The following is a 25,990-nucleotide window of genomic DNA, read 5'->3' on the forward strand; positions in this document are numbered from 1 at the left end:
ATTTTTTCTCTTCTAGGTAGGAAAACCCCTGAATGTTTTCAGAGGATATTAACTACCTTGGGAAAGCCCCTGAATGCTTTAAGAGAACATTATCTCCTAGCCAATTTCTCTTTTCCTTTCTTTTCTTCCTCAGTTTCTCTTTATCAGAGTGTCTCCATGGAGACATAAGAACCAGGCAGCCAGTTTCTCTTTATCACATTGTTTCCATGGAAACATGAAGACCAGCTGCAGAATTGTTACCGAGCATACATGTATTTGCTAAAAAAAGAACTCATATTGTTCAGTTTCTTTTTCATTTACCTGCTTTCTCTTAAAACTTGTTACTAAATCAGTCCAAGGTCTTTAATCCCGTCATTTCCCCATGTAAGAATGAGAAAAACACATTAATTGTTCTTTTATAGTGCTTTGTAACCAGGCTTTTTTAATACATTGCAGTGCCTACATTTCTTAAAACTGAAAAAGAAGAGAGAGAGAGTAGGGAGAAAGAAATGAAAAAAAGAATAACAGCACCTGTTTATAATACCCATTACACTTACAAATAACTAAAAAAGACTTTATAGCATGTAAAGAAAACCACATACCACAAAATTGGTACTATTTAAGAAAAAAAATATTTACGTGCAGTTAACTTTCTCCCTCCTCTTCCCCTCCCCAAAGCACTTTTCTGACCATTAATGACATGAAGTGGGGCATATGCTTTAGAGTCCCCCACAAGTCCAACACATTCTGAAAAAGTCCAATATTTCCAGATTTTTTTGTTCTGTCATATTTCACAAATACAATTCTTGTGCTGTAATCCAATATTAAGTTACTGGTTTTACTACTGTTCATCTCTGAAATCCTGTTTGCTTCATTTCCAATGTAGTGTTGATTCTTCTAGTCAACTCTTTGTGTTCCTTTCCTTCTCTCCAACATTTTCCATTGAAAATTTTGATAAGGTTTCACATGTACAGTTCCTCTGTAGTCTTTATTACCAGAAGAACAAGAAGCAAAATCTCCTTCTGTTTCACAGCTTACTTTTTGTTGGACAAATTTTTGTATTTCCTCCTTAGCATGTACGTCATCAAAAAATGATTTTGCCCCTCCAGGGAAGAATACCTTGAAGACAGGTGGGTACAGCAGTTTGAATCTCACACCTGCATCTTGACATTCTGTTTGACTAGTGGAATAAATGGAATAAGTTTGCTCCTCTTCTTTCTGGTGTACAATGAATAATCATTCTCCACAAACACTCTGCTCTCTCCCACTTTTAGTACTTTGTCCTTCTGCCACAGTTTTGTCAGAATCAACTCCTTCTGTTGGTAGGATTTCATCCTTACTATTAAAGGTTTAGGTTGATTTCTTATAGCCAGGTTTGGAGCATACCCACCATGTGCTGTTTCAGCTAAACGCCTGCTATAGAATACCAGTACAGTTGCCTATTTGTGTTTTCGTAAAAATGAATGCAGTCTGTTACTTCCAGCTTCTCTGGTATAGCTGAAAATGTCAGGTTTACCCTATGTGCTCTGTCCTCTAATTCTATTACTTTTTGGAAACTTCTCTTCCTGAGCAGTCTCATATTCAGCCAGCCTTTTCTTTATTTCAACCACTGATTTTTGCAGTTTTGTCACCTCATCTAAATATCTGTTTAAAACTTCTTTTATTTTTTCAAGCCTTTTGTTGTTTGCGCTGATATATTCCATCAGTGTTTTGTTTATTTTAATCAGGTTTGTATGCAGTTGTCTTATATCTTCTTATAGGTTACTGGAACTCATGCCTGAAGGTTGCACTGCTTTTTGCTGAGCAGCTGCAGAACTTTCTCCAGTCAGTGTTTCTTCCTCGCTTGTTGTAGCTGATTTTTTCCAGATGTTTTGTATTTCTGTATTCTTGGCATCCAGGCACTTACTAGCCAGTTACTGAAATTTCCCCATAAACACAAGTCTACTGGCCTTCTCTGCTTAGTTTCTGTTTTCACACTAGGGGAGCTAGAAATAAGCTATTACTCAATGTGCAGCCATCTTGGAAGTCCTCTCTTATGTTGCTTTTGATCTAGTATTCTGGAATTGATTCCCGAGTACAGTTTCTATAGCACAGATCCCTTTACTGCCATTTGCATCTGTGATACCTTGCCATACTGCAATATTAACAGTAACTCCTTGTCATTCAGATCCTGCATCATTTTCACTACATCTTTTATTGTAGAGGATATAGTGGAATCACACTTTCCAGTAATGGCTTCTTTGGAAACCATCCAAAGTAAGGACACTGGATCCTGCTTATACTTTGCTTGGGAGAAGCTATTTACACAATTTAATAAATAGTTACCCATTCTCATTGGATGCATGTCCCTCAAAATCTTTTGAACTATTTAATGTAGCTACCGTGAAATTCTTACATCTGTCCACAGTCCCAAAATATATGTTTAAAAGTCCCTGCTGTAGACTGCTGACATCTCCAGCATTTCTGGTCAGCATTAAAGAAAATTATTGCTAATCTGTGTGGTGTATAAAAATATTTGTGAAGACATTTCCAACCAAATATTTGAAATTGTCTTGCTTTTGTTAGTCCTTTTGGAGTTGTACAAATCTCCAGCCGTTTGTCAATCTTGTTATTTAAAAGTACCTTTCTCATTAAATTATTAATTTTCTGCTACATTTACCACTTTTAGTCATGCCTAGTGCCTTGTACAATGTGCTAATAAGTCTAACTTTGACAGGTTCAGTAACTCTAGTATCCATGAATAATTCTGTTAAGGGGGACTTTTCTACTTTATTCCTTCTGAGTCTTGCATCATATTTTCCTAGTATTGATAATAACCCTAGGTATTCCGTCAAGTCCTTTTTCTTCATCTTATGGACATCAATAATATCTGTCAGCTGTAATTTCCTGTTCCCCCTCCTTAAGCTGTTTCCAGTACTTAATAGGCCTTTTACTTAAGTGCCAGTCCTTCAATATGTTGACATCTATGTGGAAAACTGATTTACTTAATCCAGTGAATTTTAATTCAAATAGCCATCGAGGCACAATCCTCTGCCTTTAGTTATAGTCTAATATGTATTTTAGATAAGATAAGTACTTCTGAATTGGGGAATAATGCCCACTTAAAGACCAGAAATTAACATCTAAGCTAAATTGTGTAACCCCATTTGCTAACTTCAACATCTCATTCCAGTTTGAAGTTCACAAGGGGCTAAGTATTTTCCATATTATCACTAATTGGGTAGCAAAACAGTAGTCTTCTAGATTGGGAGTTCCGGGTCTATATCATATGAGCGAATCGCACAGATTGCGAACGCTCATAATATCGAACGTACTGGACCTCAGAGTGCTTTTTCTGAGATCACGGTACAGTGAAGAATGGGATATTTGCCCTTTCCTTGTTGTAGTGCGATCTCAGAGTTGGAATATATATTTAGTGGGGGGGGGGCGCAGCCCCCCACAATAGGAAGTTCAAGGTCTGGTACATTCGATATTATGAGCGTTCACAATTTGTGCGATTTGCTCATATGATATAGACCCGGGAGTTCCAATTCCTCTTATTCTACTAGAACCATCATTACTTTCCTTTCTACCCTGGGTTTCTTCCCAGCCCAAAGAAATTTGGCTGTAGCCTTTTCAAAAATGTTCTGTATTTCTCTTGTGACAGAGTGCACATGTACAATTGCCCGACATATAGAATCAAAGGAATTACCGTAATTTTAATTGCCTGAATTTTCTGGTCTAGCTCCATTTTAGTTGTTTCACATATTTTAGCATACTTTTTATTTTATTGTATAACTCCTGTCATGTTTCTATTGGGAATCCTGTACTTGTTGGCATAACACAAATGCCTAAGTATCCCATTTTATAATGTCCCTATAAATTTGGAAACTTCTGGACCAATTGGAAATGAGAGCACATAATTTATACAAATAGCTTTTGATTTATCTTCATTTGTCATGCATTGTGCTACGACCTTAAATTTCCTCAGTATTTCAAATAACACAGGTAAGTCTTTGTCTGGATCAGTGAGAAAAATGATGGCATCATCTGCAAACATCACTAACTTATATTGAATCACAGCTTGTGACCATCCCTGTAGGGTGGCTTATCTAATTTTGATGTCCAGGGGCTGTAGATGCACAGCAGACAAGAGTGGGGAGAGAGGGTATCCCTGCTTGGTGCCTTTCCCTGTATAGACTTTGCACCAATTGGATTAATTCTCAGGGGAATGTAATCTTTTTAAGGATTATCCATAGATAATCCTAGTGTACCCATTAAAAACTTTTTCCACATCCAGCCTCAGCATTGCCAATGACTTTTCCAACCTTTCTGTTTCATCTTGTATTAAATTGACTAATAAAATATTATCATATGTCTGTCTCATCCTTTATAAATCCACTTTGGTCCACTTTAATCATGCCTGGGAGAATTTTTGCCATTCTCTCCACTAATACTGAAACAAAAGTCTTATGATCATAGTTTACAACTGCAATAGGTCTGTATAACCTTGGGTTAGAGGAATCTTTACCCTTTTTATGTATCAGTGAGATTACTGTCTCTCTCAATAAGTCAGGAATTTGTCTGGTATTGAGAACTTCATTAAAAAGTGCACACCATTGCCTAAGCAGAGTAGTCTCACGTCTCTCCAAACCTCTATGGAAAGACCATCCCAACTAGGAGAGTTCCCACAGTGCAAATGCTGCAGCTGCTTACTTATTTCCTGTTCTGTAATTGATCCCACTAAATTGTTACTCACTATCAGATCCATTTGTGGTAATTCCAGTTCACTAAGGAAGGCTTCAAGCACCCAAGACCAGTTGTTCTCATTCCCCTACTCTGTGTATTCAGCATAAAACATTTGGAATACTAAGCCTATCAGTGTAGGCTCAGTAACAAAGTGATTTGAGGAAGGGTCTCTAATCTCTGTAATCCATCCATAAGACTTATGTTGTCCAAGTCTGGACGCTAGAAATTCTAATAATCTTGTGGTGTTTGCCAGATACCTCATTTGTGTGGCTGTCCGAATTCCATCTAGCTCATCTTTAAGATAGTTATCCTATTCCCTTAATAGTTGTTGTAGTTCTTCAGCCTGTTCTGTGGATACGGCAGAGTGAATTTGCTGTAGTTCATTTATTTTATTTAGTTTATATTTAAAAAAAATTTCTTCTCTTTCCACTCATTACCTTCCTACTGTCTAATAATGTGCTGAATTTTACTCTTAATTTCATCGCAAGTCCCTAATATGTTTCCTTATGTAGAGTTCATTATTTTACAAGAGACTTCTATTAGCTGCTTAAGTTCAAATTTTCTAGGTCATTGGGAGGAACAAAGTAACTCCTATTCTCCATTGCCTCTTCAAATGGATATGGTTATGTTTATTCACTAAACACTCAACTATTGCATGATCTGGTAATAATTTAGGTGAGCGGTATACTTGCTTTACAAGGTATTTGTATTCTGCAGTTATAAAAATTCTATCCAATTCCCATACTTTCCTGAAAGGAAAGTGTAATCTCTCTGCTTGATTTGATTTACATCTCTCCAGCCATAAGCTGTACTTATTTGCAGCAGGAGTTTCCCTTTAGGGGCGATACAGGTTTTCTGGGGTCCTTCTGAGACCTCATTTACTCCATTATTAAGTTCCAGTCTTCTCCTGTAACCAGTATGCCTTGCTGGAAAAACAACTGTTTCTTCCATTACATGTCTAATATAATTTTTATTAGCTTTAGGTGGTAGGTCAACACTCTCTACCATAATTCTGGTGTTTCCCCAGTTACTGTGGAGCAGGAAATATCTATCATGCCTGCCATGCTTCCTATCTGTGATTTCCAGTTAACATCTCCTGTGTACTATAATTCCTACATCTCTTGTTGCCTTTTATGGCAGGCACATAGTAGCTTTTCCTGGGGCTCGTCTTTGCTAGCTTTTCACTATCTTTCTGCTTTGAATGTGCTTCCTGCATTAAAATTACATCTAATTGGGCTTCTTGAAAGTATCTCAGTATTTTATGTCTCTTCTTCTACCAGGCCATCACTTTTTGTGTTGTTATCCTAATTGTCATCCTATTCCCTAATATCAGTTGACTGTCTTAAACCATTTTCGATTGGCCATTCTCTTCCCTCTGTTTTTTTGTGCTTGATCACAAAGCCTTTTGTGCTTCATTATAGCATATATTTGCTGCTTTAACCTAAATATAACTAAAACTGAAACTAAGTTACCACAGAACATCTCAGAAACTATATACATTTCCCCTCTCTGCACCCACATAAACAACATTATTCTTGAGAATCATCACTGTACTTTCATGGCTGGAGAAATTGTCATGTCTGCATGTGTGTGTGTGCCCTTTCCCATTGTAATAAATAAAATTCTGTCCTTTTTTGTATTAAGTGCAGTGAAATCTTTATGGGGTAATAAATGTTCACCTTATTAGTAGGGGTCTTCAGAACTGTTACTGTGTCTCGTGATCTTGTGCTTATCCTTCCACACACCTCATGGAGAGCCTTTGTCCTACATGTCTTGTCAATGTGGAGAATGACTGTTGTAATAAGATCATGATTATGACTCGGGGTAACACAGTCTACGATAAGAAATGTTATGCTACTCAAAACAGATCAAGAAAATGATAAGCACTATTGCATTATCTAAAACTATTTCCTCTCCACAGAATTACTGCAAAATAACAGCACTTCGATTATGTAAACACACCACAGCCTCAACCATCTAATTCCAACTGACTGAGATTCCATGTGCACTATTCAGTTCATTAGCGATTTATCCTTCATTCTTGCAGGGAAATGGTACAATCCCCCACAATGATTTAAGTTTAAACACTCCTATTAATGCTCTAGTCTTTTGTTTGTACAGACAAACTAACTGATTCAAGTAATACCAGAGATATGTAAGAAACAGTTAAATCGCATAATCTTCACCAGCTGGACTTGGTTAAAGTAGTATAAAGATATGTCCCAAAATCAAGAAAAAGAGAAAAGGAGAAAAAAAGAAGAAGAAATAAAAAACAACATCTCATTTAACTTAGCCAGCTCAATTGAATTTAAAGGATAGTTCACTCATCATGCCCTGAGTCATCTTCTGGAGTCTTTTCTTTACTTGCTCCCTGTTGCTGCATTGAGTCCCATGTACTTCTCAAAAGCAGTTTAGCCCCCTTTTGTCATGCTACCATTTTTTGTTTAAACACTGGAAAAGAATTAATAGGCCACTGTTCTCCCATATGCTTTCTCTTTTAAGATATCTTGTTTCCAGCTGACGAAGTGGCTTCCCGTCCTTCTGGCAAATGACTCAGTACTTCCGCATACTGCTTGAGAGCTATTTTGGCTTCATTGAGGTACATATAGGACTCTGCTCGAAACAAAGCTTTAACTGCCTGCATAACTTGTAATAGAGGATGAACCTGTTTCAATTCAGTCTGGTGCCAGTTGAAAAATCATTGTCGACAAAAATCCGCTGCCCATTAACTAGCAGTTCTTTTCCCCTATTCCATACTAGACTATGCAAATGTTCTATTAAATGGTTGGTAGGTTTGAATTTTCATTCCTACTGGCCTTGTCCAGCAGGAAAATGATTGTCTGTGGGACCTGGGTATTCAAGCTCCTATGCAAAGGAGGAAAAATGTCCACGAATAAAATACCCTAGGGAAGCCAAGAACAAATGGATGACCAGGTAGGCTGCCTTAATTAAGGTATGGTGGGATGTCAGTGAAGAAGCTGGGCTAGCGGTAAAGCCTTGAGAAAAGCTGTGCGTACCCGAGCACTTGTGGCTGAAGACTAAGTAAAGCCTTTAGAAAGGCTTCGTATACAGGTCGTAATTCCAGCTGGTCTGGTTGCCTGGTGAGAGGAACTGCTAGTGTGGCAGCTAGAAATCAAAGATGAAACACACAGAAAAACAGGCAAAACAATGTAAATGTGGCTCGGCAAAGGAGCTCTGCTCGCCGTGTTGGCAAAAAATCAACGTAGTCGAAGTTCAGATTCTAGAAGGTCGTACTTTATTGAAGTAAAAAGTACCAGAGGTACAATCACCATCGAAGCGTGATCCTGAGGATTTCCTTTTATAAGAGTACCTGGGGGTGTGTCAGTGGGAGCCAATCAAGTGTGGGTGAAAAAACCTTTATTGTGATTGGGCACGACAACTTGACATCACACCTTGCAATCTGATAGGTTAGATACCCTGAGCCAGCTCATACGTGGTTAGTAGAATCACTCTAAACCTACAATAGTGAAGTTCAGAGATTAGCTAAAATTAGCTAAAAAAATGTAGCTAACTAAAAATAGTCTCAGGAATTTATTTTCTGTACTGTTTAGTAAATATATTATATGGGCTGTATCAATCAAAATTGAGTCCTTCAGTAAACCCATCCATACTCTGATGTTATTTATTACAAAGGAGTGGCAATATGTGTCCTGTGCTCCTTCAGGAACATTTTTCAGCCTGAGATTTTTTGTCTCTCTCCATCCTCTATTTCCAACAATTTTTCCATCATCTACTTTTTTGTCGCTTCCAAGTTCATTCGTCTATTGTTTGTTTCTGTTTGTCTTTTAAGGTTTTGAGGTCATCTGCATGGCTAGACAATATTCACTTAATGTCTTCAAGCATTTTTTTTTTGCAGTCAAATAATGAGTCTCCAGTTCTAACTAGCTCTGTGTAGAGCTTGTCTATTTTTCTCCCAGGTAGAAGATCTGCAAATCGACATGCTTCTGGGCCTCCATGCTCATCTTTGTCGACTGCCTTGGGTGTTGGTTTATTATTTCTTGGTACTAGCAGTTTCTTCCTAAATTAGGTCAGCTTTTTATTTTTAGGAATTTCTTTCTTTCTAAGATATTCCAATATGCATTGTTTTTGAGTCCCCTACATTCTAATTTAACAGATTTACAGTGCCTCAAGGAGGAGCGTACAGTCCTCGCTTCCTGACTGTTCTCCTCCATAAACAGAAGTCATGTAGTGTGTATTATTTTTTTTGTCACTTCACAATGCTCTGAGTTTTGTTATATTATATCTCAGATGTTGTTAATGTGTGACTGACTTAATTTACTTCATTGTTTCTGCAGCTTTCTTCCCCAGGACTCCACTGAAAATTGGGGCTTCCCAGTTGGACATTCTAGGTCAATAGGTATCAATAAGTAACACATTAATAAATAGCCTGGCCCCATGACACAGATAGATGGAGCCCTGACTGTGAACCAGGCAACCAGGATTCATTTAGCAATTCCAGCACTAGTGGAGCCAGATAGTGATGGTGACGGGGAGAGGTGAAGGAGTTTGGCCAGCTAGCCTCTCCTAGGGGAGGGGTTTTGCATGTACTTGAGCAATGCACTGGGGGCCATGATTTCCTTTGTAATGGTGTAAGGGAAGGGGCAGGGTTGCTTGGAGGAAATATCCTTTGCAGAAGTGAGGGGATCCCCTCTACAAACAGCCTATTGCACATCTCTTCCTGACACCTCACCAGATACATGCAGCTAGGGCTGAGGAGAAAATAGGAAAAATCCTTGAACCACCCTGGTGGCTGTTTGAATGATAGCTCCTCCAGGTTAACCCTTGCCCAGGTGTTAGGAGATGAATGGAATCTCTTGCCCAGGTGTTAGGAGGTGAATGGAATGACTGACCAGCCAAGGGATAAAGACTGACAAGCACTTGGGGCAAAGAGTGCAAAAAAATATTAATAACTGATCAGGATAAAACAAGAGCTATTTCAATTAATTATAAATGAGAAAGAGCTTACCCAGCAGTAAACCATTAACCAGAAATCCACAAAAAGAATGCTGGTGAAGATGTACCAGATGACCTCAAGAGCTATTAACAAAATGAGAACTTTCATTCCGAACTCCAGGACTTCATTACATCTAAAATCAAAAAGACTTCTCCGAAAATATAACTGGTGCTGAACTAACACACAATTAAAATCAACCAGTCATAGTAAAGACATTAAAACTGATACATCCCCTCCTCTAGCAGTCTATTTATTCATGAAATGAGTATTCCCTTAACTTTAAAGGTATGAGCTGTCGCTCATCCCTCTCTAACATAGATGACAAGCAAGTGGGGTATTTTGTTTAGATGCTTTAATACATAGAAACACATCAGAATGGATAGCAGCATCATAAAATATAAACAAAGTGGTTAACAGACAGACCTTACATACATACATACAAGCTTACATCTCAACAGTTTACTACAAAGTGGAGGTCAGACTTGCACGTCCTCAGTATTTATACACCTGTGCAACCCCTTGGATAGCTTCTTAAAGGTACATGAACACATTAATCTACATCCTCCCTCTTAAAAAGATTGCCATTAGTAAAAAATAACATTCAAGTTAGACATGCATTATAATAGACATTAGAAACAAACAGTGTTCATGTCGAAGTTGCAGTGTATCTGTTACATGGTCTGGAGATGCAACCAAATCTCGTAACATATCAATCTGGAATTAATTTAGCAAAAGAGGCAGTCTTCGGTGAACAAGTCTTATCAGAAGCTTCTAGATTTGTCACAGGAATGGGAATATTCTCTGGAACTTCCTCTGAAACTGGAACACCGGACAACTCACTCTGAGATAGAGTCTTTCTCACAGGCTATGTGCGATGGTGTAGGCTTAGACACTGGTATCAAATGTTTCTGATTCTCCCTAAGCTCTGCTCCCTGTGATTCCACAATGTATGAGCTCGGCTCTGGGCAAATATTCTTCATGACACCAATCTGATCATAGGCTTTGGACGTTTGCATCCTTACCACTTCTCCTTCTCGTAATGGATTGAGTGGTTTGCTGGTCTTATCATAGTAGGTCTTCTGGGTTAAACGCTTCTTCAATAGATTGGTTTTCACTGACATGTTGTTCTTAACACATGGAACCAACAATTGACTACTGATTGGTAATGTGGTTCTGATTTGTCTCAACAGAAGTCTCTGGGCAGCTGAACCAAGATGTTTATCATGAGGAACATTTCTAAAATTCAAGAAATTCAGGAAACATCACTATTGTCTCATTTTGACTTCTCTAATAAATGTTTTGCACTTCGAACTGCACGTTCTGCCAAACCATTTGACTGCGAATACTCTGGGCTACACATGAGATGAGTAAAGTCTCATTCTTCTGCAAATCTTTCGAACTGTTGGCTTGCAAACTGCATGCCATTGTCACAAATAACTTTGTGTGGACTACCATGGACTGCAGAATGATATGTCATTTTAGTAATAACAGTACTGGATGCTAGGTTAGGAAATAGGTCAATCTTGAACCAATTGGAGTAAGAGTCTACTAACACCAAGTAATGTTGACCATTCTACTCAAAAATGACAGTATCTACTGTCGACCAAGGTAGTTCAGGAGTCTGGTTTAGCTGAAGTGGTTCTTTCTGTTGATGTGGCTTAGTACTATTACACATGGAACCAGATAAAAGTATTTTCTCAATGTGCTATGACATAGAAGGCCAAAATGCTAGTCCTCTCACCCTTCTTTTGGTAGAGTTGGTTCTTGGGTGACCACAATGCAAAATAGAAATGTATTGTTATTGCAAGGACTTCGGAACAATCACTTTCAGACCTTTCTTAATGATACCTTTGTCAAACAAAATCTCATCTCTGTATGGAAAATAAGGTTGTACTTCTTGAGGTAAACTAGATTGCTTTGATGGCTATCCTTGACTGATATAGTAGTTGAGCTTTTGTAAAAACTGGATCTGTGTCTGTGTGATCTCTCAGCTCATCAAGACATGTGGAAGAAAAATGTCTCACTTCCTGACTTCAAAATCAAGGTTGTTATTAACATGCTGTTCAGTGGTGTTTCTGGATGATCTGGACAATGTATCAGCAAGATAAAGAAGTTTGCCTTCCTTGTAGATAAGAGTGAAGTTATACTTTTGCAGTCTCAGCATCATACGTTGCATTCTGGCTGGAGCTGAATGCATAGACTTTCTCAAGATAGTGACTAGAAGTTGGTGGTCTGTTTCAATCTGCATAGGTCTACCGTAAACATAATCATGGAATTTCGAACATGCAAACACAATTCATAGGTTCATAGGTTCATACTAGGCTATCTTCCCTAGGGCATTTATAAGCCTAGCCAGAGTATGTTTGGCTTTCGCCACCCATTTTAAATTAATTTTGCTATGCCCTTTTTCGAGGTTAGTATACTGTGCCTCTGTCTAACAGTGACACAGAAGTGATACCCGGGGTAAATCTACGATCTCCCATCCACTCATCAAGATTCCTCTTGAAAAGAGTCAATGAGGGACTCTGCCTAACCTGGACTGGGATTTTATTCCAGAGTGAAGGGAGCCTCTGGGTTATGAATCTGTCCCTCCAGCATGTCCTATTTATTTCAGTGCTGAGGTTCAAGTCTCTCGAGCGTGTAGCTCGATGGGATTTGGATTTTTTGAGGTGCAGCATGTCCCTTAATTCCGGGTTGGACATGGCCTTATACGTCAGGCACAGGTCACCTCTGAGCAGGTGGTATGCCACTGAGTAGAGCTGGAGTTTCTTTAACCGGGCAGCATATGGCATCTGTTTGAGCCCTTTGATCCTCTTGGTGAGGTACTTTTGGGGTCTTTCCAGTTGCTGCAGGTGTTTGGTAAGGTACATCCCAAAGGGCATTGTACTCAATTATGGGCCTGATGAGGGATGAGTAAAGAGGCACGATGACCTCCCCTAATCTAGATGTGAATCCCTTCATGATTAGGTGGGCTATATAAAATGTTTTTCTAACCACTTTGGCCACGTGGTTGTCAAATGAGAGATTGCTATCAACTTGGGTCCCCAGGTCCCTAATTACTTCTTCTGTACTTAATGGATTACCACCTATGTGGTAATTTGTGGGCACTTGGTTTTTGCCAAAGGGGATGACTATACACTTTTTGGCGTTTAGCTTGAGGCCATGGCTCTGGCACCAGTTGTCTGTTTCTACGAGGCCCTTTTGGAGGATGCTTGTGTCGGCTGGAGAGTCGATTATGGCGCCCAGGTTGCAGTCATCTGCAAACTTGGTCAGCCACAGTCCTTCCATGTTGGCCTGTACCTCCGAGAAATATATACCAAACAAGAGAGGTCCCAGGACTGAGCCTTGTGGGACGCCACTTGTAACTGGTTTGGAGTCTGACATGGCTCCAGCAATTCTAACCATGTGGGTTCTGTCCTTGAGCCAGTTTGCAACCCATCTAGTGACATAGGGGTTTATATTTAAGCTGGTGAGCTTATCTATAATGCCCGAGTGGGGTATTGTATCAAAGGCTTTTGCGAGGTCCAGATAGGCTGTGTGGACCACCTTCCCTTCGTCATTGGCCTTGGTGACTGTTTCAAAGAAGTCAACCAGGTTTAAGAGGCAGGATCTGCCCTTAACAAAGCCAAACTGGGTAGGATCCAGTGTCTGTAGGTCCCCAATATCTTTATTTATGAGGTCCATGATGATCCTTTCCATAGCTTTGCAGACCAAGCTAGTCAGGCTTATGGGGCGATAGTTTCCAGGGTCCGTTGAGGCACCACCTTTGTGGAGAGGGACCACTGTTGCTGTACGCCACTCTTTGAGTACATATCCTGTAGTAAGGCTGAGATTGAACAGTAGTTTTATGTTTGGGTTTAGCTCTTCTTGGAGTTCATGTAGGACGCAGCCTGGGACACCGTCTGGTCCCATTGATGCTGTGTTTTTTGCTTTGGAGAGAGCAGCTCCCACCTGAGCATCTGAGATGTCAGGGGGGCAGCACTCTTGCCAAAAGCTTTCTCTATCTGAGCATACTGCATTTCAGTTTGAGTAAGAGTTCTCAGTGCATAGGCAACAGGTTGACCCTCTTGTAGAATGACTGTACCAAGACCAAATTTCAAAGCATCACATGAAAGAGTGACTGGCTTGTGAACATCATAGTATCTGAGAGTTGGTAGACTAGCAATTCTCTGTTTCAGGACATTAAATACTCTCTGGTGTTGCTCTAACCATGACCAAGATACACCTTTACGTGTCAGCTCTCTAAATGGTGCTCACAGTTGGCTCAAGTTTGGATTGTACTTGCCTAGGTAGTTAACCATGCCAAGAAAACGTTGCATGGCTTGAATATTTTCTGGAGCTGGCATCTTGAGAAAGGTTGTTTGCTTTGAAGGGTCAGGTCGTAAGCCTGAACTGGTAAATAAATGACCAACATGAGTAACCTCTTGTAGGCTGAATTTGCATTTCTGTGGATTGAGCTTAAGATTCACTTGACATGCTCTTTCCAGAACTTTTCTGAGGTTTCTGTCATGCTCAGCTTCACCATTACCTCCAACTAGTATGTCATAGACTATAATACCACAAAGATACCCAGAAAAAAGTTGCTCCATTGCACGTTGAAAGACTTCACTTGAAGAAATTATCCCAAATGGCATTCTCAAAAATCTGTACCTGCCAACTGGAGTACTGAACCTAGTGAGCAATGAGGATTTCTTGTCAAGCTGAATTTGCCAAAATGAACTCTTTGTATCAAAGACAGGAAAAACAGTGGCATTTGGCATAAGAGCTGTGACTTCGACTGTGTACATTGGATGGTGAAGTCTTTAGTGGTTTGTTCAAATCTCGTGGCTCAATACATATTTTGATGTCATATGAGCTTTTCTTGTGAGCTACCACCATAGAAGATACCCATTCAGTAGGAGTAGCTGAACCAACTGGAAAATATCACACCTTGTTACACCATTTTATCTAGCTTGGCTTTGACTCTGTTCTGCTTGGCTATTGGAATTCTTCGAGCTGGCCTGATAACTGGACTGACATCTGGGTCTAACTTCATAGAGTACACAACTGGAAGCTTCCCTACTTTGACTTAGAAAAGATAAGCATAGCTAGAAAAAATGTACTGTGCAAAATTAGAGTAGTTGTCTTTCAAGATAACATGATGGACTTCCTTGTTAAATGAAAGCAGTCCCATTTTCAAACTGCCTCTGAGCCCTAATAATGACTGGGCATGCCTCTTGACCACATAAAATAACAAGTCATAACTTCCCCAGCAGAGCAACATGAAGGCACTACTGAGTCTTCAGTCTGAATTTCTTCACCGCCAAAAGCAACAAGCTTCGCACACCTTGCCAAATCAAGCCTTTCACCATGACACACTCTAGCAAATGTTTCTGCTGACATGACATTGCACTTGGAACCTGTGTCAACTTTGAGCTGTATGGGTTTGCCATTTATCCAAACAGTACAAAATACTTCATTCTTTGCCCTGAAATGTACTGCATTGACTGCTTCATAAAGCACTGACACACCATCAACATAATGAGTTGGGTTGCAGCTTTCTAATTGATCAACTCATTTCTTAAAATGTTTACTTTTAATGAAAGAATGTGGGCCTTTTGATTTACAAAACCTTTTGAAATGATTCCACTTATTGCATTTGTGGCATTGCTGACCAAAAGCTAAACATTTCTCCCTTTTAGATTCATGACTTCTACCATAGTTATGACAGTTGGCAATGAAACTAGATGGGGGCTCTTGCTTTGAGTTTGTTGACTCATTTATATGCTTCACTGAGACTGTGCAAACTCTGGAATTTGCTGGAAAGTTTTGGGGTTTACCAGTGAGTGCTGCAGGGGCTACAGTTGCTGCCATGTGCTTGGGCCTATTTCTTTTAACTATGTGCTGCATACTGTCAGCATGAGCTTTGTCACTGTGCCTTCTAGAGCTGTTCTCATTTGTAAGTATATTTGTGTGCTTTTCTGTAAGCTCATATATCTGACAAATTTCAGTGGTCTTATTCAAAGTTAAATCACTGTCACGAGGCAAAATCTTTCTCACAGTATCATCTTTAATACCACATATAAGTCTGTCCTTTATCAACTCATCCCTTAAATCACCAAATCTGCACATACTGGCCTTGTTTTTCAAGTCAGTTACATATGCTGCAAAAGTTTCACTAGGCTTTTGATCTTTTGTGTAAAATAAGTGCCTTTCCATTGTAACATTAGTCTGGGGCTTACACATTTCTCTAAATTTACATTTTAAGCACTCAGGATTCTCCCTTGACTTAGCTGGCATAACAATGTAACGGTTTTCCTCTCTCCTGCAGAGATAGCAGGTGCATACGCAAATGAATATTCCCTTTTTATGGCTTTTGAGACAGCTAAATTAAGCAGAATAAATGCCTTTGTATGCTCATCTTTATCAGAAAATACAGCCTGCATGAAAATGTCATACTCTCGCTAAAACACTCTCTAGTTCTCTGCAATATTATTGTCAAACACAAGTGCACTGGGTTTTTGAAATCCATCTGCCTTGCCCACAAAGTATTCACAAACACACTGAAAATAAGGCCCTTGTAAATATGTATGAACAAACTGCCCTGTGAGCTTGTAATAACATTCAAACACACAATAAACTCCTCCGAACATGGTACTTTGCAAAATATGCTCAGAAATGTCTATATCTTGCAAAATTTTACTATAATACTGCACAAACATGTGAACACTTTATACACTTCTGATAACTCGGATATGTTTAATTAATACAAAAAATAAGTGCTTAGCAAAAATGTGGTAATTTCCTCTTACTTTATCCGTTTTATGCAATTCAGACTTTATTTCAAACATTTTCCATAGTAATTCAAATATTGTTATCAACATCAGACATATCAGTTTATTTGAATATCATTTAGAGCATTATGTATGCCTCATTTTATATTTTGCAAATAAGAAATAGTTTTAGCAAGTTTTAATATCTGAAATTCGTTTTGCAAATTATGCATGCAGTAAAGATGATTCACTCCTCTATATTCCTCCAATGCCAACCAGGTGCCCATCAGACTTAAGTGGAAAAAACTGGAACTCTTTCTGGCAATGAATCTTTTTGGCCATTCTTCTTCTAACATCATGTCCCTTTAGACATGCTGTTTCTGACACCATGTTGCTCGTTCCTCCTAACATAGATGACAAGCAGTTGGGATATTTCGTTTAGATGCTTTAATACATAGAAACACATCAGGATGGATAGTAGCATCATAAAATATAAATTAACTGGTTAACAGACATACCTTACTTACATACATACATACATACATACATGCTTACATATCAACAGCTTATTACAAAATGGCAGTCAGACTTGCACATGCTCAGTATTTATAGACTTATGCAACCCCTTAGATATCTTCTTAAAGGTGCATGCACACACATTGATGTACATGAACAAAAAAAGAATAATAACAATAAATGATAAAAAATAAAAATAATCCATTCTGCTACAATTATGAAGCTCTAATATTTAAAACACTTATTAATAGATAATATTTAATTCAACCCACAGGATTGTGAAGCATTTAATCTAATATGCCACACAAGCTTCCTGTTTTCTAAAAATGTTGCCCAATCAACCATCTAGCATTCATAGGGACTTTTTCCAAAATAAAATAATAAAAATATATTAAATGCCTCACATGTCAAAGAATGTTTCATTGAAGCATTAGTTAATCTCTTACATTTAATATCTCCCACATGCTCCAGAATTCTCTTATTTAAATTTCTTTTTGTTTTTCCAGTATAAAAACTGTCACAAGAAAGGCATGAGGCAATATAGACAACCCCTTATGTTTATTGAAGGTGATATTCCAGAATGTCCTCATTAAAGCCTTAACCGTGCCTGCACTGATTCCATAAGAGAACCCCATTGCCTTAGTCATTACTCGGTTTCATATATCACATTCAACACTTTTTCTTGTGAATCAAACATTATCTGTCATTAAAAAAATTGGTTGGTACCTGTTATACCTTCCTGTTATTATCTGCTGACCAGTCTTGTCTAACAATTCTGTTGGATAAGCCCTGTCTTGTAACATTTTTTTTCAAAATGTTCAATTCACTTTCAAACATTTTATCATCTGAAATAAGTTGTGAGAGCCTAACCATTTGGTCTTTATGAAAATTCTTTTTTGTAATAAGGTTGACAGATGTGAAAATGCAAATAACTGTTGTTAAATGTGAGTTTCATATGGGTGCATGAAACATAGCAAGCATTGCTGTTATCTTTTCCTAACAACACATCCAAAAAATGAATTTTATAAGATTATTGCTCAAAGCACAGTTTAAAGAATATGTGCTGTAGAAATTGCTTCATAAAACCATGTCAACCCTAAATCTTGGGGTATAACAGTATAAAGATCTTTTATATCTAATGTTACCACCAGCTTATCAAAAACAAAGTTATATTCAGACAGTAAACTCCTGAAGTGCCACAAATTCTTCAAAATGTAATCCTTATAATGAAAAAACATATTTTTAACCTACTAACCATGTACATAGCCAGGGGTTCCGTTTTTGACCCATTTGCTACTCCTTTTGGCCTCAGTCAGGGATTTTCCACATTCTTGTATATTTTTGGAATAATGAAAATAATTGGTATTAAAGGATTTTTAACACCCAAAAAATTAAATTCATCCAAGGTCAGCATTTGTTCCAAAACCAAGTAATTTAAATAATCAATTTTAGAATATGTATATGTTTAGAAAACAGGGAGCTGATAGTCTGGTGGTAACATTAGGTTAAAAGCTTCACAGTACCCTGAGTTGAATTAAATGTTATCTGTTAATAGTGTTTTATAAATTACAGCTTCAAGACTGAAGCACAATGGTTTATTATTGTCTTCATTCATTATTTTTCTGTCTGGTTCACGATTTTGCAGTTCACAAAATGATATTTGCATGAACAGAATGATAGGGAGGGGATGCATTATGGTAGCATCTTTACTCAGATTGTTCGATTTTGACTGTGTGTTGGTCCAGCACCAGTTATATTTTTGGAGAAGGGGCTTTGATTTTAGTTCTGATGAAGTCCCAAAGTTTGAGCTGAATGCACTCAACTTGTTTCTGTATCATAATATTAAATGTTCTTGAGGCCATCTGGTACATCATCTCCAGTGTTCTTTTTTTGGGATTTCTGTTTCAATTAAAATGGCACTTCACACTCTCTCCCTACCTCTCAGTCACCACTGTGGTACCACAAGGCTCTATCCTTGGTCCCCTCCTCTTTAACATTTTCACAAAAAGCTTTTGTACATCCACACAACAGGCCACCCTAATACAGTACGCAGATGATTCCACTCTCATTTACACATCTAACAACGTAGTACACCTCCAAAAATACTCAAGAAGCTTTAAAAGCCACTGAAACATGGCTTTATAAATCACAACTCATACTCAACCCAAAAAAAGACCAAACTACTATTTTTCCCCAAATACCTCTCGCATGAAAAAAAAATTTTAAATCCTTTGTCTTGATAACACAACCATTGAGGTCACGTCTCATAGCAAAGTATTAGGGGTGATGGTGGATGATAGTCTTACATTCAACCTGCATATACAAAATTGCATAAGAAAAACTGAGCAAAAATTAGGGATGCTTTACAGAGGCAAAACCTCTTACCAATGCAACTAAAATTACACTTGCCACTACTTGTCTCCTCCTCACTCTGTTTATAGCACTCCCATCTTTAACAACCTCTAGGCTTCTCAAAAATTAAAACTTGAACAATGCTATAATAAAGTTGCTAAATTTGCAGCAAATACCCCTTTCAGAACCCACCAGTTAATTGGTTACAACTGTCTCATCAACTAATATATACACAAAACTTTTTACCACTTATAAAATTATCCAGGATCCATCTGCCTGTCCAGCACTAAAAACATTCTGCACAACTATGTTCCCAGTCGGTCATTGCGATCCAGTGGCCAAAAACTCCTGTCTGTCCACAAACCTATTAAATCTGCTGGACATTGTCTGTACTCATACAAGTTGTTAAGACCTCGAACTCCATACCTATATCCGTCAGGTCAGTATCCTCCCTCCCATCTTTCAAAACCACTCTAAAAGACTTCCTAGTTAAAATCTAGCTCTGTTCTTGCTCAAAACCAGGATAAATTATATCCCTAAATATGAACAAGTACATTTTCATTCCTTATACCTCCTTACTCTCCCTTCTTCACTAACTTCCTTACTTCTATCAAGTTCTGTTCCCTGACTTTCTATCTAAATATACCATAAGCCTGTTTTTCTCTCTTTCATATTGCAATTCCTGTTTGAATTAGGCTAACTTACCTTTACTTTCTCTACAAAGTATCTAAAATTTCTCTAAATATTAAATGATTGTCGTATAACTTGCATCGATTCTTAACCAATGTTTTTATATTATGTCTGATTTGTTATAATTATTTAAACTGCAGATGTTTTTGTTTTATTTTTTGAATATTGTAAAATTATTGTTCTTAAAATGTTGTGTAATAATTTGGAGCTTTTCTCCTTGAGTCTCTGCGGAAAATGGGCTTCTACCCAGTCGGATTTTCCTGGTAATCAATTATCAATAAATATATGAATAAGTAAATTAATAACTTGTCTTCCTGAGCCCTGGAAACTACAGCTGATTCAATTAATAATGCATCTTCCTGAGCCCTAGAGAAGACCTTTCTCTTCTTATGGTATCCTGATTCTTTTAAGTATCTGAGGATCCTGCTGGATACATACATACTTGGTTCTGGGAGTGCAGAATATATATGTTAATAGTCAAAGCATAGGTAAAAACCTATTTTAAGAGGTGGAAAGTCTTCTTTTTGGGTCTTGGACACTAGGTCCAAGTTATGTAAGTGTACCACAGATATATTGTTTGTAGATTCTGCCTTTAGACCTCCTACTGGGGTTCTTTAAGACCAAAGTTTAGAGCTAGCCCTTTTATGTTTGTTTGAGGGTAAGATAAAATGGGTAGCATTTATCTGTCTAGCTATTTATCTGTCCATCCATCCTTCTTTTCTTAATATGGTCAGTCCTATTAGGTGAGTAGCTTCTTTTCAGGGGACACCCAAGGTGAAGTTTATACTGACTACGATAAATTTGGCCGGGACACTGAGGAACTTTTGATACTCTTTTCATTAAGTGCTAAGGGATCTTTTACATCCACTTGTGCTACTACGAACTCAAGAGAGATGGGACTTTGAGTTTGATGTCTCATCTGAAGAACGGGACATCCCTTCCACTGGAAATGTGTGGCCTTGGAGTTCCAGATTTCAAATTATATTATAAAGTAGTACAGATGAGATTCTTATACCTTTGATTTATGGATGCCTTAGCCTTGCCTTGGAAATCATTGACTCAGATCAGGCCGTTTGACAGATGGTTTCTCCGTTACCTTTCTCCTAAAGAGAAGCAGTTGAGAGACTCTCTTTTTTCTGTCACAGCTGTTTGTCATAGTGCACACTGAACATTTTTCTGACTTGGAGTAACTTTTTTGGATGGAGGAGAGGTCATGTTTGGATACAGGGACATAGAGACTTTTGGGTCCGGCTGCAAGAAGTTCCTCAATTCAAGTACAGGGAATGGGTTAGGGTCAGGACTGTCTCTCCTGGGGCCATTCTGGTTCAAATTTATTTCAAAAAATGGTCGTTATCTAAGGTAAGGACAGCTAGTTAATTTTGTCTATAATGTGCAGTGGATGAAAAGTACCAGCAGAGTACAGTCCACAGTGGAGTGAAGGATTGAGTAGTACCCATCAAGAGGGCATAGTTGTGAAGTATCTAGTGACTGTTACCTCCTGAAATCTTATAAAACCCAAAGGATGCTTCTGCAGATAGGCCTGGCTCACCTGGGTAGAGAAGCTCGGGGGTAGCACTGACTTGACATAGGTGGGCCTTGTTATGTAGACTTCTAGGTATACAGCCTAATCTGACAAGTTGATGGAAACACTGACTCAAGCTAGGTGGACAGCATTATGTAAAATGCCTAAATACTGGACTAAATCTTGCAGGTTTAAACCATTTTTTTCAAATATTTTTTGCATAAGTATTTCTGTATAACAAATTGGCTTTTAGAACCTTTCTAGCTGTTTCTTCAGTATACTAGAAGTATGCAGGCAATTGGAGGCATATTTTCTATATCCTAACTTCAGAGGTACTTGCATGTTATGCTAGAAAGAGAATGGTCTTCTAGAGTGATTCTGTCCAGGCTCTCCTACTGTTTAGGGAGAGCCACTGAACAGATTGGAAAATACATGAGAAGCACTACTGACCTATTTGATGATGACTGCCAAAAAGTTAGTTACAAGGAAATGGAAGACAGATGTGTTTTCCCTCTGAGGAAGATGGTAACTTACTGATAGACTACATACACCAGTAAGAACAGAACATTTCTTAGGGGTGGCTTGGGTGATAATGGCCAATAGGTGAATGTCTGTGTGACAATGTCAGGTATTGCCAGCTATGTCAGGAGAAGTAGGGCAGTGGATGTGTAACATATGCCAGTACAGGCAGCTTAAGTTTTATAAATAATTATATGTCATCTCTATATCAAACTGATTTGTACAGATATTTGTGCTGAAAAATGTATTAGTAAAGTTGCTTGTGGTAAAAAAATGTACCAACAGTGGGTCCTGACTGCATTGTAACTGATTAAATGTATATATTTTAACAGAAGACACTGGAACACAAGAGGTTAATCTTAGTCCAGCTAACTTTGAAAAATAGTGTGAAATTAAATTACTTAATTTAGGGCATAAAGATTGTATCTTACAGTTCTGATTGCATCCAGAGATTAAATGCTTGTGTCAGAGAATGGTGTATCAGCTCCTGTAGGAAGAGTGGAAATGTTTTATTGTTTTATGACTTCCACAAGTTGCAACAGATCTTAGCAAAGCTCTATCTGTGTGTATGGTAACACATATGTGTGAGATTCTGGTTCAGTTTCCAGTAATGCTACTATTATGGGAACCAGAAGCCAGATGACAAGATGTGTGTGATGCCATTCTGTAATCCATCACAAAAATGATGTTTTAATACTAGATGAGACTAAAGTCTCAAGGCACTCTGTTTTTGAAACCTGACATACAAGGATCCTTCACCTACTTCATCTTTCCTTGCTAATGTAAGTGATCAGGGAATAGTAATTCTTTAGATTAGTCAAGAAAATATGGTGAGATTAGTTAAGTACTGTTTTTCTGTATCTGTGTGAATTTATGTGTTATTTTAATATTTCCTGTGATGAAACTCTGGTGTTTATAGGTTCATAGGTTCATAGATTAGTACTAAGCTAATTGCTCTTGTGAGCCATTTTAAGCCTAGCCAATTATCCCTTGTGAGATTCAAACCCTGCACCTTGTGTTTGTAAGGCAAACACCTTAACCATTAGGCCACCCTCCCAACCCAAGGGTAAATAGATATTCCGTATTTTCACATTATTTTATTATTATTAAATGTATTTAAACTTTTCATTGTGGCTAGTCCTTTAGAGAATATTTAACCTTTGCGAGTACTTGTATATATTTGGTGACTCTGTGGCCACTCCTGAAAGCCTTACTGCATTGATCAAACACTATCATTTGTATTAATATTAATTTCACTTAGTATCATTGGGTGCCCTTGTAAGAGCCTTAGAGTAGTTGGCATTGGAGTGTCTGGTGGCTGTGTAACTACCTTATAGTCTGGGCAGAAGGGGCATGGCTAGTAAATCTTTGCCAGCCTTTCCCAGGTGTTCAGGTGTGAAAATCAAATCTCAAAGTATGTGTGTGTGTCAGCTGCTTGGAACAGGTACATGAAGCACTGTTTTCACAGAGAGGGTGCCCATGGACTTCACTTGGACACTTGGCTGAGGACTCAACTCTACAGCTGTGCCAGTGGGAGTCTCAGTGAAGTCCTGGAGAGAGAGATATCCAGACCCCGGGCTGAGTGTGTTCCCTGTGTGCTCCGAAGGGAAATTGTACTTGATGCAGAGAGCTGCATCTGGAAATACTGGGTGTATCCATTTTTGTTCCAAGTAAATGTTCCTATCCACTGTCGGTGTTGAGGATTCAGGCTCCTTGAGTACTTGCCTAGAGAAGGGACATCGCAATCTGGGTTTCTAGACATTAATCATGGGGAGAACAGTTGAAGATTACATTTAATCCATGCGTTAAATTTATTGGAGAATACAGCAGTAACCCACGGCTTTGACCGAGTGACCAAACTATGCCAACTGTGGGTAAATCCAGCATTACCCAGACCCGGCCATGGGTTATTGCTGTTATACAATGACATTATTTAAGAAAAAAGTTATTTATTTTTCTTAAACAATGTCCTTGTATAAGGGCGGCATGCTGCTCTTCCAAGTTTTTCACTGGTATCCTTGGGCTTTCTTGATGTACTGTGCAAGAGTATGAGACTTTCATTCCCATGCTTTCACAGTACATCAGTGCTGTGGAAAGGAAACAGAGAAAGTAAGATCTCTGTTGCTTTCTTTTTTTTTTTTTTTTTTTTTAAAAGAACATCTCTCTGATGAACTCTTGATGCTGCCTTTATACATAGTGTGCAGAAGGGTTGATTATACTAACAGGATGACAGGCACCATAGAAAGGTGCTGATACATTAGTTCAGTAGCTACAGCTCTGGTATCGGGAGGAGCAGTGTTAGCAACTGCTAGTGCTGAGGATGGGAGTATCTGAGCTGTAATGACAGCACTATTAACATTGTTGGGTGCAGCTAGCGAGATTCTGCTAAAAATTGTCTGGGTCAAAGGGGTACAGGACTGCTCCTCACTTAAAGTGGCTCTTACTTTAAAGTTGTCAAGAGGTAAGATAGTTTTTGCCAATGTGAGTGGTATCACTCGAGGAAGGTTTGAGGTGAGTGGCTGCTAAGCGGTAGATGCACTATATATGGGCCCTTTTAGCGGTTAAGAGTATACTGTCATTGCCAATATTACCAACTTGGGAAATTGTTTTAGTGTGGCTGGAGTTACTGTAGTAATATTTATTTTTTCTTTGAACGGGAATCAAGAAAACGTGAAGAGCCATAGAACAGAATAATGTCCTCTACAGGGTTGACATCTAAAGGTGGCAGAGTCCGTTATCTGTTGTTTGCTGCAGTAATATATTCATTTCAAAATAATAAAATTAATGTATTTGGGTACAGTTAGATGACATCATTTTTTTTAGTCCTTAATGCATGAAAGGTGTTATTATGGGCATAGTGTTAGTAGATAGGGACACAGCTGCTATATATGTATGCTCTTTTTAGTGCACAGGTCCAGTGCATCTTCGTGATTGACAACCAGGGAAACATGCAAAGAAACAACCTGTAGCATTTCAGTTGGACTGGATGTGGAAGATTAGTAAAACCGTTCAAACTTACTAGAGAGACAGGGTATACAAAGTGCAAAGATAATCAGGTACTTTTCTCTAGTTTTGCATAACTTACCTGATTATCCTTGTATTTTCTTTGTCCTATCTCTCTTGTACTTCTAAAGTGTCCTGATATGCAAGTTATTTTTTTTAAAGTAAAGAGAAGAAAACTGGAATCTCTGTAACATATGTTAGTAGAAGAAAGTCCAGGGCAACCAGACTTTTTTCTGTTGCTATATGCTTGATTTGTAATGGGCACGCTGGTTGGGCTGACTGATCAGCATGGTTGTTTTTGAATGTTAATGACCAGTCATTGTATAATACAAATTTTAGCACTGTGATGATTACAGTAACGTCTGGGGGGGTGGAGAGACTTTGGATGATGCTGTAGGACTGATATACCCATCATTTTCTGCTTAATGGAAGCAAGGCTTGTCCTTCTTGGTTCTTCAGGCCAGGTAAGAGAAATAATTTTAAAGTTTTAGTGTGTAATTGAGAATTCAAAGTCTGGCATATGATAAAACAAAGAGACGGAAATAAGTATATTAATGTTTGCTGTTATAATTTTTGATGCATTTTTTTTTCTTTTTATGTGATAAAATCTTGATTTCTTAAATGCCAAGCTTAATAATTTTAAATGACTAAACTGATGATATTTGTGAAGTTCATTAATGAGGTAGTTCATATGGTACTTTCATTAAATGTTGCTTTAGTTTATACAGCTGTAACTATTTGCTGGCCTGTATTAGTTACAGTATTTTTGGGAGATGCTTAAAAAAAGAGAGAAAAAGATGTAGTCGGGAGAGTACAGGAAGGATTATGTCTGGCTACAGTCTTGATAGTGCTTAAACACAGTTAATAATTATATGAATTAAAGTTGTACAGAAATACAACCTTCTGAATTCAGTGACTGAGTTCTTTCTGAATTCTGAATGTAGCAACATTAAT

General features: G+C 38.2%; 1 protein-coding gene across 1 annotated transcript in view; it reads left to right on the plus strand.

The window, feature by feature from the left end:
• The window catches only part of ABHD6 (abhydrolase domain containing 6, acylglycerol lipase), a 510,377-nt gene that overhangs the window by 342,057 nt on the left and 142,330 nt on the right, over positions 1-25,990 (plus strand). The gene's annotated exons all lie outside the window — the stretch shown is intronic.

The sequence above is a fragment of the Protopterus annectens genome, chromosome 7.part1, assembly GCF_019279795.1.
Source record: "Protopterus annectens isolate FY-2018-M chromosome 7.part1, PAN1.0, whole genome shotgun sequence".
Taxonomy (NCBI): domain Eukaryota; kingdom Metazoa; phylum Chordata; order Ceratodontiformes; family Protopteridae; genus Protopterus; species Protopterus annectens.